This window comes from Oreochromis aureus, linkage group 7 (assembly GCF_013358895.1).
Source record: "Oreochromis aureus strain Israel breed Guangdong linkage group 7, ZZ_aureus, whole genome shotgun sequence".
Taxonomy (NCBI): domain Eukaryota; kingdom Metazoa; phylum Chordata; class Actinopteri; order Cichliformes; family Cichlidae; genus Oreochromis; species Oreochromis aureus.
In genome coordinates, this window is record NC_052948.1 from 62,091,112 (window position 1) to 62,110,388 (window position 19,277).

Consider the following 19,277-nt stretch of genomic DNA (forward strand, 5'->3'; position numbering starts at 1 on the left):
TCCCAGCACACAACAACCTTGTTGTTTATTCCTGCATGACTGCACGTTCTTAATAAGATGACAGGAGAATATAGTTATTTCAGTAAAATTATTAATATGACATTAAGATAATACATTACAAGTAAGAAGCTGACATTTAAAATCCTAATTAAGTAAAAGTTTGCATGTTATCATGAGTATTATATTTATCTTTATTATTTAATGCTTTATAAATATTATCAGCATAATACTCTGGAAAACTTTGAGTAGTTTAGCAGCCTAGCAGAATTGTGACAGTGAGTAGAACTGAATATGAAGTAAAAATATGAGCCTTTTTATTGTAAATATTAACATAATATTTAATTATCCTGTTCCCGCTGCTCCTCCACATCGAAAGGAGCCAGTTGAGGTGGTTCGGGCATCTGATAAGGATGCCTCCTGGGCGCCTCCTGGGTGAGGTGTTCCGGGCATGTCCCACCGGGAGGAGGCCCCGGGGCAGACCCAGGACACGCTGGAGAGATTATATCTTTCGGCTGGCCTGGGAACGCCTCGGTGTTCCCCCGGATAAGCTGGAGGAGGTGGCTGGGGAGAGGGAGGTCTGGGTTCTCTGCTTAGGCTGCTGCCCCCGCGACCCGGCTTCAGATAAAGCAGATGAAGATGGATGGATGGATGGATGTTAAACCAACCATATTTAATGAGCAACACATTCACAAAAAGATGAGCAGCCCAAGATGTCTTAAGAAAAATAATAGGAAAGGTTTTCCACATTTATTACATCTACTGACTTTTACATCACAATCAATTTACTAACAGTGCTTAGGCTTATCTGAAATTCAAGGTAGGGCTTGAATCAGTTCTTCTGGCAATTCCCATAATCCGATCGCATGGCTGGTCACACCATTTCACCATCATCCAGGATCTCTTTTGGACTGGGCTCGCCATCAGTGGTTCTCCAGAATCCTTCCTAGCAGTTCAAAAAACAATCAACACAAACAGTGCACACCAATGAATTTCCATTGCATTTTGTGCTCATTAACCTCTTTTCCTCTAAAAGGATATTATCAAATATTATCCAAATACTTAAGAATCTACTTGGATTCCAAATGTATTATTAACAAATGGTATTTATTTTAGCTTTACCAAGTAACCACAGTTACAGTAACAAATTATTTTATCACAATTATGTCAGAGTAAAGAACATAAGCAGCTTAAACAGTAATAACCACTGTTTACAATGAAAGTGAGACTTATTATTCTTACATCTTAACAAGCAAATGCAACTTAATTTACAGTTCAAATACTTTTAAAACCTGAAATGTGCTGTTTCTATTAAAACTGAACCATTTTAATACAGACAGAGCAAGTACTTATATTTGAATACCTCCCTGATTGTGATGTGGCTTGGGGGGCACATAGCAGCTAGCATCACACCTAGCATCGGCAGTAACATCTGTAGCTTAAAACGTTCAACACTTACACCACACTGTATGAATAACGAGATAAATAAAACGACACATAGCTCCCGACTGTTTGTTTTTCAAAGGTTTCTCAGCTTAATCGGCTAGTAAAATAAGCTTAACAGGAAGCTAACGGAAGGATTTGACTCACCGGGAATTTCCAACACAAAATAACTCGACTGACGTTATTCCCTTATTGGTCAGAGTTCGGGGCCTAATAAAAGAGTAGTTTAGTAGCATTGATATGTAAAAATAATTTGGTCTCATTAACTGGTTTGCAGCACCGCACACCGAGATATTTTCTGCCCGTGCTCACACACACACTTGGAGGTCATTTGAGGGAAGCTCTCACAGGAAGAGACAGACAATGCTTCCTGCGCACGAGACGCAAGGTCGTCGTACCGCAAGACTGCATTAAAGCGCCCCCTTGTGACAATAGTAGGCTATAGCTTTAGATGACAAAACGGGGTTTGTAGCCCTGAATGTCGCACAGGTTACACTGTGCTATCAAGTTGCTTGACCATTACACAACTTAAATTTAGTCCCAACTTATCACATATGATTAGGTGGTGTATTTGTGAATCAATACAAGTTTGTGACATGTTCTTTTAAACGACTCAAGCTAATAAATAAACAAGACACTGTGCTACATCGAGAAATATAGAAACCAGGTTCATTATTGCTACTCAACAGTAGCCGGGGGTGGAGCTTAGCAAATGCGTCAGACGCATTTAGAATGCTTTTTGTTCAAATGAATGTTGTCATAGCATTTATGGGAAAAACACATTTTGAAGAATGCTGGCAGAGCTGGTACATGCACTTTGGATTACAGAGGAGGAAAAGAGAGGAGAGGAAAGAAAGAAAAGATTATTTTCAGAGGTAAGGACCGCTTGGCAAGTGACAATTGCTAAAGTGGAATTATTAAGGGGACATGCAGTGTCCACGTTAATGTTAAACTTTTCTAAACACAGTGTGGAGGGACCTGTACACTGTTTTTCTTCTAAGGTACCTTCTTCCTGCATAGTGTGAAATGCTTTAAAGAGTAGAATTTGATATTCGCTGCATGCATGTACATGTACATGGGTGCTCACATTTATAATCCATTTAGTGTGATATAACCGAGCAAGTACTATCTTACAGCCTGTTCTTACTCAAACCACGTTTGTGTTTATTTTCCTGCCTACTGCTAGACTCTGAGTAACTGCTAAAATCTAACAAAGAGGAATGAAAATGTTTGTTTCTTAGGATCTGTTATCTTTTGTTGTTTGGCTACAGAAACTATGCGTGTGTGTGTGTGTGTGTGTGTGTGTGTGTGTGTGTGTGTGTGTGTGTGTGTGTGCTTGTGTGTTTTCATTTTATTTCATAATTAAAAGCACACTTGAATTTGTGTCATCCATCAGTGAAAACCCACACTGACAGTTTAATGCTTCTCTTTGCTAAAAAAAAAAGAAAGAAAAAAAAGTGAGATTTGTGCCATCTCAGAGGCTCCTGGAAACTTGGGAACATTTGTTATTTTACAAAAACATTAAATTTTAAAATATAGAAAACAGGACGATTATTTTTATTAGAATGTGTTTTGTTCAAATGAATGTTGTCATATTATTAATAGATTGAAACCTTTTGAAGAGTGCAGTAAGGACCGCTCAGCAAGTGACATTTGCTAAAGTGGAAATGTTAAGGGGACATGCAGTGTCCACGTTAATGTTAAACTTTTCTAAACTCAGTGTGGAGGGGACCGGATTATTTTTGTGGCGTGGGAGTGGTGTAATCCTGTGCGCGTGCAGGAGCAGCTCGGAGTGGTGTAATCTGATGCGCTGCGCGAGAGGTGGCCCGGATTGAGTGGTGGGCTGGGTGTGGCCCCTCTCGGCGCGTGTAGGAGGGGCTCGGAGTGGCGTAATCTTGTTGCGTGTGCGAGAGATGGGCCATTGTGGCACTCTCTCTTGCGCGTGCAGGAGGCTTTTGAGTGTGAGGTTCAACGCTGGAACGTTGAACCTCCCCCCCTCCCGGACCAGGTTATGGATCGTTCCTCAGTGGGTTTGTGAGAGGTGGCCCGGATTGAGGAGTGGGCTGGGTGTGGCCCCTCTCGCCCATTTGCAGGGACGAGCTCCGAGTGGCGTAATCTTGAGCGCGTGCAAGAGGTGGCCCGGACTGAGTGGTGGGCTGGGTGTGGCACCCTCTTGCGCGCGTGCAGGAGTAGCTCAGAGTGTGAGGTTCAACGTTCCAGCGTTGAACCTCCTGAATCCCCCCTCCCGGACCAGGTTATGGACCTTTCCTCAGTGCGCGTGCGAGAAGTGGCCCGGATTGAGTGGTGGCTGGTTGTGGCGCACTCTCGCGCGCGTGCAGGAGGAGCTCGGAGTGGTGTAATCTGGTTCGTGTTTAAGAGGTGGACTGGATTGAGTGGTGGCTGGGTGTGGCCCGCTCTTGCGCGCGTGCAGGAAGGGCTCGGAGTGGGTAATCTTGTGCGCCTGGATTTTATGTGATGGCGTGGGAGCAGCGCCTTTTTCAAGCGCATATGCGAGAGGGCGCTGCTCCCACGCTGCTTTTTCCTGTTCCTGCAGGAACAACAGGAACTGAAGGAGGAGCAGGAGCGGCTGGAGAAGCGACCGGAGAAGCAGGACCTGCCGGAGGAGCATGAGCAGCATTCTTCACCTGATGGAAGAGACAGGAGCAGCAGCCATCATTAATAAATGCAACATCATATCAAAATAATAAAATCAATCAGTGTCATTCATAAAGTTGAAGTTGTGTCACTTCAGTCTTCAGCACTTCCTCAAAACATGAAAAAATCCTTTCTCCTTACGAATATCTCTGGCTCAAGGTTTTATGACAACATGATTCTTTGATTAAAACTCATTGTTTAAGTTTATTGGTAAATATTGACCCTTGAACCACATCTTCACACTACAACAACACTGATACACACTGTGAATGTGTATGCCAGTGTTGGTGGTCATCCCAAGTTCACTGTACGTACAGATAAATCCTGTGAGTCTTTGGGACACCTTTGCGTTCATTGAACATCCTCTTCTTTTTGATCAACTGATGGTCAAGTGTGTGGAGTTCCTGTGGATAACCAATCCTCCTGACATCACCACCGCATTCCTTTTATAGGAAAATATGTGAAAGGAAAAATGACACAACAGCAACAAAGACAAAACAATGTTTGCAATTAAATACATGAAATACTTTTAGGTTCATGGTCATTCAGTTGGCTGAAGAACCCATCTACTTATACAAAAATCCAAGAGTAACACAATGTTAGGAGTATACATTCTCTCTTGCTCTTGATGAAGGCGGTCGCACTTTTCTCCTCCTCTCCTCTCCCTTAGCTTCCCTGCTTAGCCTCTTGTGTCCTTGTCTAGTCTCGTGTTTTTTGTATTACTTTTCCCTGGAACACTCTCTCACAGTCTGTTCTCTAAAACCTAAAAGAGGAATTATGGATTTGATCAACTGGTCTCTGAATGCAATTGACACCGTTTTCTCAATGAGAAGTCTGGGCTCGGGTGAGCCTGAGTGCTGAAGATATCTACCTATGCGGAACCATGATAACAGGGTTCTGGCTGATCGGAGCTGGCTTGGCCCTGGCTTATCAAAGATTAAAGAAAGCGGAATCGGCTGATCAAACCCCCACAAGGCTGCCCGCTGGGATTGAAACGATGGGACGAGGCGTGAGTTTCTCAAAATGGGCTCATTGAGTGCAGCACGGATAAGATCTTGGAGAAGCTTACGGCTGCTGTGAATACTCAGAACAAGACCTCTGAGTGCAAACTGGATTACATCTGGAGGGGCTCGCTCGGAATAACACCTCTGAGCGCAAATTGGATCACATCTTGGAGAAGCTCACTGCGGTCGTGAGTTCTCAGAATCGGCTCTTTGAGCACAAGAATGACAACATCATGGAGCGTAAGTTTGATAACATCATGGAGAAGCTCACGGCTCTCCAACGGGAGATTGAGAGACCAGTGTTGGACTGTTAGAACAGCTTTGAAATTCATATGAGTTGTTCGCACTAAAGTAAAAAACACCAAAATCTGTATTCACTTCATGCGGATACCCCTTCGGCGCCAGCTACGGTCTCAAGGCTGGAGCTGAACAACAACACCCTGATAACGACTGTGTTTAGACTGTTCTTCCCTTTCTATGCAAGGCCACCTGGGTTGGCTGGAAGACTGTTTACTTAGCCTGGCAGGGCGAAGGACACTGTCTCAGCTGAACTCTGGACACACACACACACACACACACACACACACACACGCACACAGACATATATACACATGCAGATATACACTCATCCCCCCTCCCCCCTCCAAACGCCTTCGACGCTTATTCCCTTCCGATGCTGACGGTGGATCGAGGAGACCAGCGCATAGGCTGCAGGCCCGGATGTACTGTCTACATTGGCTGTCTCTCACCCTTTACCCACCCCTGTTGCTTGTCATGTGTTTCTTTGGTGTATTAAGAGTTTTTTTCATGTGCTATGTGCAGAGGTGTTTTTTTCTGTTCTCAAACTGATCTCCCTGTTGGAGCTCAGTCTGGGGGGAGTTATTTTTTTTCTCCTTATCTTTCCTCATGTTGTGCTTTTTCCATTGTTATACCCCTCTGACCTGTCTTCCCCATGTGATGTTTGTGTAATGTATGTATGGTCGGAAGGGTAAGACGGCGCTGGCACGGCTGGCAGCCTTAACCCAATTTCCCTCGGGATGAATAAAGTATGATCAATCAATCAATAAAACACTTTTAAGCGGTGGTTAAATATTCAAATAGATTAGTAAATAGTGACATAGTAAATGTATGTTCATGTGCGTGTGTCAGTGTAATTCACATTCATCCAGGGCTGGACTGGGACAAACAATCGGCCCGGGCATTTTGACTAGAGACCGGCCCACCGGGTATTATAGGAAAAGCCATAAAGCCTTTGAATGAAAACAAATGCTGTTGTGACAGTGATGCACGCTGTCTTGTTGGTATATATGTGCGCTTTCTATACATTTTACATCAGATGACCACTTTGGTTGTAAGATTCAGATAATTATTTATTAACCCTTTGAGATCTACCATAGAACCAAGTCCGCCAGAGCTTATCTTTATATTTTTATATGCTGTAGGGCCACTTATGGGAGAATTTCAATTTGTTATACACCAATAAAACCGTTATATTCCAAAAGTTAATAATATGTATGCATTATGTCCATAGTAACTGCATAAATTGCAAAAAGTTTTTTTACACATATTTCTAGTTAGAGGAATTTTAGATGTTTATCCCTCAAAACTATAAATGCAAAAAAGTTCTACAAAATAGTTTCCAACCACAGGAAATTTATTTTTGAGTGTCCTCATAGTTTTATTTTTGAGACACACCAATTTTTATATACTGCAGGTAAAACAAAAACAAATTTCATAATGCAAATTTGCACAGTATGTGCAAAATAAACTATTTTCAACAGAGCATCCCAGAAACTATACAGAAAAGCATAAAGTCAAACAGGACTTTAAAAAACACCAGTGTAGGTTAATAAATGCCCTGAAGGGGGGGGAAAAAAACAAAACATGATGTGTCTGTGAAGGTTCTCAGTCATCCAGGTTATCGTAGTCTAAGGAGCTTGGAATGAAAAGTGTCTGGACTTCTTTAAGTTGCTTGAAGACGTTTCACCTCACATCCAAGAAGCTTCTTCAGTTCTAAGGGTCAAATGGTGGAGAGTCCCAGATTTAAACCCAGTGGGAGTTTCCCCCCAAAGATGGACAAAAGACCCCCGGCCCCCTTTCCCTGTTAATGCCCTACCTGGCCCCCTGGCAAAACCTTGCTAGACCCGCCCCTGCGCAGTTACCAGCTGGCAGCTACAGAAAAGGATCCTGGTGTTATTTGTCTCTCAGAAACAGTTCATAACTTCCCTTCATGTCACCTAAAAGGTAAACCTGTTTCTCCATCACCTGTTCAGCTCTGATGATTCAGTAAGGACATCTCCTGGTTTCATCTTCATGTTTCCCTCTCACCACATATCCAAACCGACATCATGACCAGCAGCTTTACAGCTGTGGCTCCAGCAAACATCAGCTCAAACTAAAAAGTAATATTAAATAAATTCTAACAGCTTATCAAGCTTAAACGTGCTGCTGTTGTTTAGTGCGACATCCGCTGGTTTCCTCTTTCTGACGCAAAGTGGGAGATAAACAAACAAGAGAGAAAAGCCGATCAGCTGATCATTGATCAGTTTCATGGTTGAAGTAGCAACAGGAGAGGGAGGGGAGAGAATGAGAGAAGAAGAGGCAGCTGACAGCGTAAAGACACAGAATAACTCCAGCTTTGTGTCCTTTTTTTCATTCTAGCTGAAGTACGGGACAAATCGCGTTCCTTTCCACCTCAATACGGATACCTCAATTTTCTGCTGTTTGTCTGTGATAAGACTGCTTTAAGATAAGACCTCCTCGGTTGTAATTGGGGTCAGCCCAGAGTCCTCACCATCGGCCCCGGTATGCCCGATGGCCAGTCCAGCTATGGGCGGATACTCGAAGGTTTTCCCTCTGTGTGATTAAAATCCAATAACACTGTACAATCAAGGCAGGGTTCAAGTTTAGCCTTATAACTTTATGATGAATGATGTAATGTTTAATAAAAAAACATTGCATAATCAGTTAAGGAATTACTGTAATATTTATACTTACAAAGTCATCATACAAATAATTACAGACCTGTCTGTATATACTGTGTTTCCTCTGATTAAGTTGAACTCTTAATAATCTCAAGAACAGTTTTCTTCCAAGATTAGCTCTATAAAGCCCCTAGGCTCCTCTTGTTCAGGTGTTTCTTTTATCTGTTTATTTCTTACTTTTCTTCTTGCTATAAATTAAATAAATAATTGATTAATTCATTTAGAAAGCATAATATCGTTGCTTTAACACATAAACTAATGCATTCTGTGTGTGTGTCTGTGTGTGTTTTATTGTGAGATACCCAAGAGAATAAGTAATGAATCACTTTTATAATAACTTGTAGTTTGGAACATTTTAAATAACACATTTTAACAACTGTGGTGAATGATGCCTTTTTCCCTCTCTGTTTTTAGTGAAGAGAACAGCACCCTGACTCCAAAAAAAAAAAAAATATCTAAAATATCTTTGATACCTTTTAGAAATAACATTAAATGTGAATATAACATAAGAACAATCCCCTTCTTTTAAAAAAAATGCTCTAATAAACATATAAATAATAAACAAAAGGATTACATTGACCAGGACAGTAATCAGATATATTTTTTTCTGCAAATCTGAAACTTGTAATGTTCAGAGATACTGTCTGCATTTAAAAGGATATATTTAAATGGTTTAAAAAAAATGTCTGCAGCAATAAACTCAGTACTTGTAATTCTGAAGATGAGCAAAAACTGTACATAAAAAACTGGGAAAAAATGAAACTTGATTTCCAATTTCAAAATCAGAATACTCAGAATACTTTAGTAATCCCTGAGAAAAAGACAGAGGAAGAGGGAAAAAGAGAAAAAGAGAAAGGACTGTTGTGATCGACTCAAAGAAAGGCAGAAAGCGGCAGAAAATATTCCAAGTGGTGAAAATATAGCTCAGGATCTCAAAGATCATCTGGAGAATCACAAACATAACCAGTACTCATTTGCCATTTTTTTCATGAAGTGCAGTAAAACCATCTTTGTTTCTACAGAATTTAAGAGGAATAAAATTAAAAAAAAACACACACTGAGTCACTTGTATGTGACGAAATTGAAACAATTTTGGAAAAGATCGGAATTTTGTGGAGCACATTATGGTTTATACATTCAATAGTCCTTGTCTGGTTTGTACATCTATACTCAATGAAAAACATCATTCCTGGCTTGAGAAATATGGATTTTTAACAATTGTAGGATTTACAAAATATTATAGATATTTTCAAGAGTTTTTCAAAGACATCACCTTCTCAGATCCAAAAAGTGATTTTCATGACTTCTTCCAAAAATACAAGGGTGATCCCTTCAAACTGAACCCTTTCAGAGTCAACAGTCAAATCTGTGAAAATATCAGGAAACTTAGTGAAAAAGAAGAAAAAAACAACTGCCGTAAGGATATTGAAAATTATATAATTGAACTGAAGAAACTGGCATCACAAAATTCCTCTTTTCCACTTGAAACACATTTACAGCGTAGTAACAACAAAATTAATTCCAAATTCAAATTTCCTCCACTAACTGAAGATGAATGCAGACACAGTCTTTTACAGGACTGGAATAAACTAGTGAAGAGGAGTTTCATGGCATACATTAAAGAAAAAATAACCAAGGACGTCAATATTGCAGGAGTTGAAGTTAATAACCAAATACTTAAATCTTCTTGTGGGGAGGACAATCCTTTACAACTCCTTCATATCCCTCTCAATCTGTCAAAGAGTGAGACTACTGAAAAAAAACTATAATTAAAAATTGCATTGTACAATGCATACAACACATACATAAAAATAAATACTTAAAATGTACTTAAATAACTATACTTAATATTTAAAAAATTGGCAAAAAAATGTCAAGGGTGTGTTAGTTGTGGGAACAAGATTCCTTTAAAATATATAAAATCATATCTCTGTAAATCTACAATGGAATTTTTTCAATTAAAAATTAAATTGGAATACAGTATATAATAGATTAAAAACATATATTCATTTATTCAATATAAATGAAAAACTTAAAAATCCTTTTTAAAAAGATTATTTAATTTTATATCATAAGATATATAGTTTAAGACATATTTATATACATCCAGAGTAACAGCCGTAGGCTGCAGTTTTCCGCCTGTCAGGTAGTCAGTAATCCAGGGGAGCTGAACTCTGAGAGCAAACAGCCTGGTGACTGTAGCGTGCCGAGGGGCTCACGTGGATCTGTGGCTGAATCTGGAGCTGAGACTGGAGGTGTTCAACGTTGACTCCTACGAGGCAGCAGAGCTGATGCGCTGATCATTAATGGCCGAGGCTGCTCACACCAAAGGTGGGTCAATGAGTTACAAACTGTAATAATATCTTGTAGCTCGGAACAGAAAAATCTCATCTTTCCTCTCTGTCTTGCTGCCTCCTCCTGTTGGTTTGTGTGTTAGTGAGTGGCAGGATTCTCCAGTCCAGTGAGCACAGCTCCATCAGCTGGTGGAGTTCAGTCAACACACCTGTTCTCACCAACCATCAGTGTGTACAAAGATCAGTTTCTCCTCCATCCTACACGATGTTTTACACTCCAGAAGCAGTAAATCAGCATTACATCACCTCTCTGTAGAAGGAAACTCTCCTAGTGTCCTTAATTGTGGTCTCCTTCTCAGTTCCTTCCTGGTGTGTGTGCTGGACTGGATCCTCTGGCTCTGTGCCATCCTTTACTTACAATAAAAATCATTGAAACTTGTGTCACTCGTCTGAGTTTGCATTTAAATCCATGTGTTCTGGTTCTCTATGTCAAAGATGTGAGCCACAACCACAAACCAAAGTTATCTTAGTCCATAAAGGCAAAAATTTCGAAGGGAACAGAACAAAAAAGAATAAAAAACACAATAAAGCAAAAATCCAAATTCTTGTAAAAAAAAAAAAAAAAAAATCTACAAAGTTCCATATTTGAGCAGACAATAATGAAAAAACTTCCAAATGGTATATAGTTAAATTTCACAACATGCTATAAATGAAAAGAATCAGTGAAAAATCTGGTGATTACAGTTGGTTTTAAATCTGAACCATTGAACATAACCTGCTTCTGACCAGGTGATGTGTTCGGCATTAGTTACCATGGTGATTTAGCCAGGTAGAAATGCAGCCATTTTCATAAAACTAAGAACCCTGACTAAGCATAGCTTGCTAAACCAATAATTTCGCTTCATAGTACACCCCTCAGGTCTCAAACGTAAAGCAAATACTTCTAATCTTATACTGCATTTTTATTAATGGCCAGCAGAGGGCGATACGTGTTGTAACAACACTTCAGTCTTGTAGAACTCTGTGGTGGAAATCAACACTTTCTGACATCCTCGTGTTGTTCCTGGATTAACAAAACTAAGATTGGTCCAGGTTCAATAGAGCAAGTGACCAATCACGATGTAGTGATGTAATAGTTTTGTGACATGAAAACACCTTCACACCACACACCAAAGCTCCATAACATGAGCCTAACCGCCTCCATTTATATTTCTTCTGAGTGGACACTGGACATTTTTTTTTCCAATTCTCAGAGTTATGACATCATAACAATGTGATTGGTCAGATGCAATATTGATCATGGACCAACACCAACACAAGGACAACAGATGGACCAGTGAAATGGACCTCAAACTTGACCTCTACCTTGACCTCTTGACCTAAACACTTTCTGATGAGATGTGGGATCAGTCATTATTTGAGGTCAAAGTTTGAGTCAGAAAGAAGGAAATAAAATCAATTGTTAAAGGTTTATTTTAAGCTTTTCAAAGTTTCAATTTCAGTTTTGGTTTCATTTTTATTGGACTGTGTTGTTAGTCAAAACATAGAGAAGATTTAAACTTCTATTATATTGCCAAAGCATTATTCTGATGAAAACACAACATTTGACTCCCAGCTTTAGTTTCCAGCCCTGTGTTTATCTACACTAGTAACATCTCTCATGTAACCACGTTGGATGCTGAACACAAGTTTACACATGTTGTTTTTCACAGGATAGACAGGTTTAATTATGTCTGTGATTGTACACTGACATAATTGACACAGAGACATCACTTTAAAACCTGCAAGAATGAAAATGACTTTCATTTTCCTCAACACCTGAGCAGGGAGGCTGATGACATCCACTGACCGGTAAATAACCAAACTCAATCTTTAATCTTCTGCTCCTGTATGACATTAAATTTTATATTGTATTTATTTTTGTTGAAGAATTTTACTTAATTATTTTACTGCATTTCCAAGGCAAAAAGCAGGCTGCATCTTTGACCTAAATCTCCTGTTTGTTGACTGCTTAAGGGAATTACATGGGAGCAACTGCGAGAGGAAAAAGCTGTGCGAGATGCACATTTGACATTAAATCAGAACATGTCGGTAAAGCATAAATGCCTCGCCCTCGATGAGAATCTCATTTCCCAGTGAAACTGAATGTGAAATCTGACTGTGTAACCAATGGCAGGCTTTACTGTTCCGGTCATGGCTGTTATTTTCTAAATTTGTCTACGAGTTCATCAGATTTCTCTTTACTGTGCCGTCTACATCCACATATTTGCACCCCTAATGTCTCCAAAGTCTATAATGTACTGTAGTAACTGCAATAACAAAGACAATTAGGAGGATTTTTTTTCCATTATTCCTTTTATTTTTACACCAGTTTCTGTTCTGAAAAGGCAAACAGCATAATTAAGGATGTGTCATAGTCATGAAAGCTCACTTTTAAGGGAAACAAGTGGAGTGTCTACTCCCAAAAGCAAATATAATTTCCTACACGGTAACTAACTCACAGTGAACCACTATGTCTTATCTTAATTAGATTCATACTATTTGAACATTAAAATTATGGATTCAAAGATTTTCCAGATCATCTATTTCCAAACAGCTCCTCCTGTCACGGTTTGCCCTTCAGCATCGACACACAAACTCCTGAGTAGCAAGTTAACAATGAATGTTTATTTACAATCTCTTCACCAAGTGTATTTACAGGCTGTGCAGGGATGGTCCTATATACAAGACGTGAGGGGGGCAGGGCTCTAGGAATCCGGGGAAAAGAGGAATCACACACACACACTTGTCATGGTCCCTGTGCCTCCCCTGCCAGCCCAGTGTGGCCACAAGTGTCTCTCTGTTCTCCTCGTCTTGCTCTCTCTCTCTCTCTCTTACCTGTCTGCCTGGGCGGAGCTCAGACTGGGCTCCTGCCCTTGGCCTACACACCTGCAGTTGATCTCCGGCTCTTCTTTTTTTGTTGGGTTTTTTTTTCAATTATTTATTTTATTTTATTTTATTTTCAGTCGTTACAGGGACAGACATGACTGAGGGATAGGAAAGGGAGAAAGAAAGATGAAGGAAAAGAAAAACAGAAGGGAAGAGGGACAGTGAGAAAGAGCACTTAAAAAGAGAAAGAAGAGAGAAAAAAATCTCCTGGATCACCTGTTAAGAGAAAAAGAAGAGAAATCAAGCAAAAAAAAATAAAATAAAAAAACACAGAGCAACATACTAAACACAACACCAACACGTTAATCTAGCTAAGTGTAAACAGCAGTAAATACTAAATATTGAATGTTGTTGTGTAGCAAGCAGGACCGACAGCGCACAATGTGCTTGGAAATAGCAGCCAATAAAGGTGTAGTTTATGTCTATGAACAGTGAACTCCCGTGTGCACACCTGTGTGGATCAGCGCGCTTGTATTCAAAAGGTTTCCCCATATAACGATCTGCTAGAGCAGGGGTGTCAAACGTACGGCCCGTGGGCCGGATCAGGCCCGCAAACGGGTTTAATCTGGCCCGTGAGATGATTTTGTAAAGTATAAAAATGAGCTGCAATTTTTCAATAAAGAAACTGCTGTTCCAATTGTGTCCATTGGATGGCACGATAGCAATTGTGAGCTACTTTGTTTTGCAAGCGAAATTTAAACCTGATGTGCTTTGGCACCCTCATTGCCCCAGTATGTCTCTGTCAAAAAAGAGAAAAGTGGATGCAGAGTGCAGAGTGTTCCAAGAAAAATGGTCATCCTCCTATTTATTCACGGAAGTGAATGGGAAAGCTGTATGTTTGGTGTGTTCCCAGCATGTTGCAGTGCTGAAAGAATATAACCTCCGTCGTCACTATGTGAGTCTTCATGCCGACAAATATGACAACTTTCAAGGACAGCGGAGAAGAGAGAAGGTGAATGAACTGTTGGCGGGTCTGAAGAAACAGCAGTCTGTGTTTACTCACAGCCGAGACATCAGTGATGCTGCAGTGAAAGCTAACTACCTGATTGCTAACGAAATCGCACCAGCTTCAAAACCATTTAGTGAGGGTAAATTTTGTAAAAACATGTATGATGAAGGCATCGAAGATTGTGTGCCCTGAAAAGCGCCAGGCCTTTGCAAATATCAGCCTGACAAGAAACACAGTTGCAGACAGGATTTCCGATCTTTTAAGCGGATTTGGACAGCCAGTTGAAGCAAAAAGTAAAGTCATTTATTGTGTTTTCAGTTGCAATTGATGAAGGCATGGACATTACAGATGTTGCACAACTGGCAATTTTCATCCGCGGAGCTGATGACACATTGACCGTCACCGAGGAGTTCGTGGAGTTGGTGCCCATGACAGATACAACGACCGCAGCTGATATTTTCACCGCACTCGTCGGCGAGCTGGACAGGGTCGGAGTGGACTGGTCCCACACTGTCAGCCTGGCTACAGATGGTGCGCCCTCAATGATCGGGAAGAAAGCAGGCGTTGTAAAAAAGTTCAGACATAAAGTGCAATCTGCAAATGGAGGACATGATTTTTGGACTTTTCACTGTATTTTGCACCAGGAGGCTTTGTGTTGCAAGTCACTGAAAATGGATAACGTCATGAAGGTGGTCATCCAAACTGTTAATTTCATCCGATCCAGAAGCCTCAATCACCTTCAGTTTGACAGCCTTCTCAGAGAGAAAGACCACATCTATGGCCTGCCATACCACACTGAGGTAAGATGGTTGAGCCGAGGTGCTGTGCTGAGGCGTTTCTTTGATTTACGAGAAGAAATTGAACAGTTTATGGAAGAAAAGGGCGAACCAGTGTTAGAATTTCATTCCGCAGACTGGATGCAGGACCTTGCATTTATGGTGGATGTTACAGAGCACCTGAATAACTTGAACAAACAGCTGCAAGGACGCAACAAAGTTGTCACGCAGTATTATGACAGCATACGTTCTTTCAAGTTGAAGCTGTCATTGTGGGAGACGCAGCTCGCTGGTGGTGATGCAGCTCACTTCTCCTGTCTGAAAAATGTGTGCACGACCCAAAGTGTGACAGATATGAAGCAGTTCAAAGATAAAATAACGGGACTGTTACTAGAGTTTGAGCAACGATTTCAGATTTTTGGTGAACTGGAGAAAGACTTCAAAGTTTTTTGCTCGCCGTTCACCGTGAATCCCTCTGATCTGCCCGTCAGGATCCAACTTGAAATAATAGACGTGCAGTGTGACGGATTTGAAGGGCAAATTTGCCGCAGCTGGCTTGAACACACTTTATCAGAATCTCTTGCCGGGTTACCCCAACTTGACAGCCCTTGCTGCAAAACTGTTGTGCATGTTCAGAACCACATATCTTTGTGAGCAAGTTTTCTCTGTAATGAGCATAAATAAAACAAAACTACACTCAAGGCTCCCGCACAGGCACTTGAATCACATCCTGAAGTTAGCTGCCGCTCAGGATGTGAAGCCTGATATTCATGAGCTGGTGAAAGCTAAAAGATGCCAGGTATTAGGAGTCAAATAAACTATGCAACCCCACTGAAAGTGCTGCATGAGACACCCTGATGTAGTTCTGTGATCTGTGATATACTTCTGTAAATCACTGAGGCACTGTGTGCTTGTGTGTTCTTTGTCCTCAGAATTTTCAAATAACTTGAGGTGTTTTATGATTAATAGCTATGTTGTGCCTGTACTATTTTGAACATACTGTCCACAGGCTCTAGCTTTATTTTTATGTTGATCGTATTAAAACAAAGAAAACAATCTGAAGTTGTTGTTTTTAAGTTATATATACAATGATTTTACCAGTCCGGCCCACTTGAGAATAGACTTTTCTCCATGTGGCCCCTGAACTAAAATGAGTTTGACACCCCTGTGCTAGAGGATGTAGAGAGCCATAGCCCAGTCCCCCAGGGCATGAAGCAGGCATGGAAGAGATCCAGGCTCCAGACATCCAGAGGCCCCAGAGTGCGAGAGCCCAAGGAGGACCACCGGAGGGGCATCCGTGCCACCCTCCTGGGAAGAGCTGAGGAGAGCCCCAGATGAGGGGTCACCCAGTAGCCACGGAGCAGAAGCCAGAGGGCGCTGCAGTGGCGTGCCCACCGGCTCTGCCGGCAGCCAGCTGTGCCAGAGTGAACCGAGCCGCAGGCCCAGAGGCTGGAGGCCCGAGTGCCCCCTTTGCCCCGGAAGAGGCCTGAACAAGCAACAGGCACCAGGCCCCGCCAAGTAGAATAGAATAGAATAGAATTCAACTTTATTGTCATTGCACATGTCACAGGTACAGGGCAACGAAATGCAGTTTGCATCCATCCAGAAAGTGCTTTAGTCGTGATATAGATATATAACAATATAAATTAGCAATAATAGAGATGTGTAAGTATATTACAGAAATGGGTCTATTATGGTATGTTATAATGTACACAGTGTGAAGTATGTTATGAATATTCTATAACTATAAGTATGTACAGGCTGTAGTGAGTACAAGCTATGTACAGGCTATGAACAGGATATAAATATGAAATAAAAACTATACAGAAATCTGAGATATACAGTTATACAGAATGTGAACTATGTAAGTTATAAACAGTTGTGGGATTAAAATTATCGTATGTACAGAATGATTATCTACACAGAACTATACAGTAGTGGTAAAGTGCTAGTGGTTGTGGGTGTGTGTATGTTCAGTCCATGAGTTTAACGTGGGTCAGATGTCAGGAGGCAGAGTTCAGGAGTCTGACAGCTGTGGGAAGAAGCTGTTCCGGTACCTGGTGGTCTTAGTCCGGAGGCTCCTGTAGCGCCTCCCAGAGGGCAGGAGGGTGAAGAGTCTATGTGATGGGTGACTGGGGTCTCTGATGATTTTCCCAGCCCTTTTCAGACACCGCTTCCTGTAGATGTCCTTTATGGCAGGAAGTGGTGCTCCGGCGATGCGCTGGGCAGTTTTCACGACCCTCTGCAACGCCTTCCGGTCCGAGGCAGAGCAGTTCCCGTACCAGACTGTTATACAGTTGGTCAGGATGCTCTCGATGGTGCAGCGATAGAAGTTCACCAGGATGTCTGAGGACAGGTGGTTCTTCCTCAGAGTCCTCAAGAAGAAGAGGCGCTGGTGAGCCTTCTTGACCAGCTTGGAGCAGTTGGTCGTCCAGGTGAGATCCTCGGAGATGTGGACTCCCAGGAACTTGAAGCTGCTCACACGCCCACAGCCGCCCCTTAATGTGGATGGGTGGATGTGGGTCAGCATTCCTCCTGTAGTCCACGATGAGCTCCTTAGTCTTCTCGGTGTTAAGCAGCAGGTTGTTTGTGTCGCACCACTCAGCCAGACGATCCACCTCCTCCCTGTAGGCGGCCTCATCGTTGTCACTGATGAGGCCAATCACCGTGGTGTCATCTGCAAACTTAATGATGGTGTTGGAACCATCAGCAGGTCTGCAGTCGTGGGTGAAGAGGGAGTAGAGGAAAGGGCTCATCACACAGCCTTGTGGTACACCGGTGTTCATTGTGATTGTTGATGAGCAGCGGTTATCCAGTCGGACATGTTGGGGCGGTTGGTCAGGAAGTCCAGTAACCATTTGCAGATGAGGGAACTGATGCCCAGGTCTGTCAGTTTCCTGATGAGTTGTGAGGGGTGGATTGTGTTGAATGCTGAACTGAAGTCTATAAACAGCATTCTGGCGTAGGTGTTGTTGTTGTCCAGGTGTGAGAGGACAGAGTGCAGTGCGATGGACACTGCATCCTCTGTGCTCCTGTTCTGGCGGTATGCAAATTGGTGGGGGTCCAGGGTGGGGGAGACAGGATTTGAAGTGTGCTAAGACCAGCTGCTCTAAGCACTTAGTGATGATGGGGGTGAGGGCTACTGGGCGGTAGTCATTGAGGCTAGATGGGTTGGAGTTTTTGGGTATCGGGACGATGGAGGTGGATTTGAAGCAGGCCGGTACCACAGCGTGGGCCAAGGACAGATTGAATATGTCTGTCAGGACTCCTGCAAGCTCCCCAGAACACGCTCTGAGAAGTCACCGGGAGTGAGCTGGTACATACCTGAGCGCCCAGCCCCGGACACCAAGAACCACCAACGCACCGACCCCTGAGGGCATCAGTTACCAGCAGGGAGTGTGGTGAGGGGAGATAGGCCTTTGGAGGGCCTGGGAGTTCCCAGAGAGGTGGAGTGTAAGGCCCGACCTGACATATAGACACAGACAAACAGGCACACACAGACACAAACATGCATTCCCACCCTCATGCACACATATACAAATACTCAGCACTCACCCAACGTAGGGATAGACATACATGGACACTGTACACACAATCACACTCCCCAAACAAACTCTATACCCTGGGTCCAGGTATCCTCGCCCCTGGAGGGGGAAACGGCACCTAGACCCAGGAGATGTTACCCTTTCCCCCGGGTTGGAGGCAAGCAGACCGCCCCAGGCTCCGCAGCAGCAGGGAGGCCCCGCATCCCAGATCCCGATCAGACGGCCAACACCTCCTCCCAGCCCCCCCGCCCCAATGGCCAGCAGAGAACAGGGGTGTGTGAAGACCCCAAACCTCCCTCCTCTCGCTCATGTGTAGTGTTGCTGCATGTTGTTCTAAGGTGCATTTAAAACACGGGAGAGCATGGCGCTGCTGCCAGAGAGCAGTAGGTGTCAGCATGGCCCCTCCCGAGAATCCTCAATGTCTACATGGATTTAAAATTGAGAGGTGGGCACTGGCGCCAGAGGTGGGGTTGAATACACAGACCGTCTGGACGCCGTTAATGTGCCCACCCTCAAGGCCCTATATGTATGTGTTATGAGAGTGTGAGTAATGTAGATGTCTAAGTTGTGGAATAAAATTGAGGCACAGGTGGCCAGAAGGGGACAGAGGGGGGGGGGATGCCTCCCCTGCATCCTGGTGACACACCCGCACCCCAAGGCCCTACTTGTCTAGGTGGGTGTGTTGGCGCGGGAAGAGGGAGG

The 19,277-nt window shown here is 42.6% G+C and overlaps 2 long non-coding RNA genes across 2 annotated transcripts; one reads left to right on the plus strand and one right to left on the minus strand.

Annotated features, from left to right (window-relative positions):
* Window positions 1-556: 556 nt before the first annotated feature.
* On the minus strand, window positions 557-1,845 carry LOC120440968. Its single transcript, XR_005613676.1, has 3 exons — window positions 1,588-1,845; window positions 791-943; window positions 557-615 (listed from the first exon to the last, which is right to left on the minus strand). It is a non-coding gene; the product is annotated as an uncharacterized LOC120440968 (long non-coding RNA).
* A 26-nt stretch (window positions 1,846-1,871) lies between these two features.
* LOC120440967 lies at window positions 1,872-4,167 on the plus strand. Its single transcript, XR_005613675.1, has 2 exons — window positions 1,872-2,315; window positions 3,995-4,167. It is a non-coding gene; the product is annotated as an uncharacterized LOC120440967 (long non-coding RNA).
* The last annotated feature ends 15,110 nt before the right edge of the window (window positions 4,168-19,277 follow it).